Source organism: Macadamia integrifolia, chromosome 9 (assembly GCF_013358625.1).
Source record: "Macadamia integrifolia cultivar HAES 741 chromosome 9, SCU_Mint_v3, whole genome shotgun sequence".
NCBI classification, from domain to species: Eukaryota; Viridiplantae; Streptophyta; class Magnoliopsida; order Proteales; family Proteaceae; genus Macadamia; species Macadamia integrifolia.
In genome coordinates this window covers 15,356,596-15,359,095 of record NC_056565.1, presented here as the reverse complement: position 1 = coordinate 15,359,095, position 2,500 = coordinate 15,356,596, and positions in this window count along the sequence as shown.

Genomic DNA, 2,500 nt, shown 5'->3' with positions numbered 1-2,500 from the left:
AGTGCATATGAAGGCAGTGCACGAGGCGGCAGTACCGCACGCAGGGCCGCACAATGTGCGTGCATGGTGGCAGGCATGGCTGCACTACCGCGCGGAAGGCAGCGGGCATGGACGCAAAAGGCGTAGGCATCGCCGAGGGCAAGGTTGCACTAGCGCGCTAAGTCTGCTGGCATCGAGGCAGGCTACCGCGCACATGGATGCGGGCATTGCTGCAATACCGCACACATGGTTGCACGCAACCTCGGGCACGGTTGGGGGTAAGGTTCCACTATCGCGCGCAGGGGTGTAGGCTACCGCGCGCACATGGCTGGGGGCAAAGGTGCACACCGCGCGTAAGGCGGCAGGCAACAACGCACATTACTGCTGGAAAGGCTGCTCAACTGCACGAAAGGTGGTAGGCCCGGGTGCACATGGCGGATGGCAATGGTGCAGGCAGCGCGCGCTGGGCTGCTGCCCGTGCCGCACTTCCACGCACATGGCTGCGACCACGGCTGCACAAGCCTTGCACATGGTTTCGCGCGTGGCAACACACGCCGCGCGGATGATTGCGCGCATGGCGCACATGACACGCAGATGGCTGCACAGTCGCGCCCAAGGTTACGTTCCACGCCGCACATTCCGCGCTTCTGGCCGCACTAACCCGCGCAATGTTGCTTGCATGGCCGCACATGCCGCGCCCCTTGCTGCCCTAGCGCTCGCAAGATTGCGTGCATTGCTTCAACCGCCCCCCAGGTCGCATGCATGGCTGCATGTGCCACGCCCATCGCTTCGTCGTCGCGCGCTAGGTTTCGGGATTTTCCGGAAGAGCCACGCAAGAGGTTGCAGGCACGGCTGCACCGCCGCGCGCAAGGTTGCGTTGCGTGGTCCACATGCACCGCCCATGAGTGCACTACCGCGAGCAAGTTCGCTGGCACGGCCTCCCATGCGTCGATATTGGTGGCTGGCATGGCCGCACATGCCACGGGCTTTTCGGCACATGGCTCGCGTAAGGTTGCACGCATTGCCGCAACATCGATCCCAGGTCTAGTCCGCCGTGCACATAGCCGCACACACGTGGCTCACACATGGGTGCTTTCATGGCCCCCATCGTCCATGCAAAAGAGGCTCGTTTGCTACCTTCGGCTGCACACGAGGCACCGACTGCTGCACACGCCAAGGCCATGCCCGCACAACGTAGTTTGGGTCTTTAAATCATGTTGTGCGAAACATCCCTTTGGGTTAGAAAAGCCATGCAATTGGCTATTTGGCACCCAAAGTACAATCATTTTCACTTAAACCCCGCATTTCCATTTTTTTGGGTATTTTTCGTAATGTTTCAATCATAAAATAATAAAAAATATCAAAATATGTTGGAATGGTCCAATATTTTTTCAGAACATTCTATCAACCTTTGGAAGACATCCGAAATTTAGTTTTCAGAAAAATACATTAAAATGGATTTTTCATAGTTTTTTGAATTTAATATATTTTTTAATATTAAAAAATTAATAAAAAAATAAATATTTATCCGAAGACGGCGATTTTTATATGAAAATAATCTTTGGATTTTTCCTTAATTTCTTACCAAGTTTCATTTGATTTGGATATTTGTAGCTCAAAAAATAGAACGGTATATTTTTGGGGGGTGGTCATGTCTCCTTCTGGAAATGGGCAAAGAGTATAAGAGCTACCTTGAGCGAGGGGGGTGTCACTCCCAGGGTGGTTTTTGAGGGGCCGCACCGAGGGGCAGCAGACGATGAGGGGGCATGGTAGGCAATCCGAAAAGACCCATGGCATGGTAAAAGAAGTGAAATGGCACGTGGGTTTCGATGAGTTGGCCCTCGGTGTGCGCTGAGGCCCGCCACTGCGTGCGGCTGGACCCGCATGGCCGCCTGCCTTCCGTGCCATGTGCCCGCAGCTGCTGTAACGTGTGCCAGTGGTGGGAGAGCGTGCTCTACGAAGGTGGACGTGCTTGCGAATGGTGAGCCATTCTGTCATGCAACGCCGCCCCCTTCTTCGGCATGGCCTTGCCCGCCACCGTGGGCTGCTGGGCGCACATGGACGGGTACCATGCGCTGTCACGCCCCAACTTCTGATGCCACCTCGACGCCTCGACGCATAGCATTTCCAAGGAAGGTGTGGTTTGTGAGAACATGTACATGGCGCGTCCGTCCCGACAGTCTTCCCCTCTGCCGCACACCGTTGCTTGCCAGTGTGTGCTGCTGGGCGCGCAGGGCTGCCTGCCTTGCGCTGCGGTGCATCCACATCTTGCGCCGCATGTGTCAAACGCCGTATAGCATGACCAAGAGTGGCATCGCCTGTGCAAGACGCATTCACGGTATGTTGGTTTCGAAGTTTTGCCCTTGGTGTGCGTTGCGCCTGCCACGGCGTGCTGCTTTGCCCTCGTGGTTGCCTAGTATATATCGCTATGTCGCGACGGCTGTTGCCTCCTCCGGTCGTAGCCGCAACGAAAGCCCAACAAAGGCTTGGCATGTATGTGAAAACAAGTACATGGCTCGTT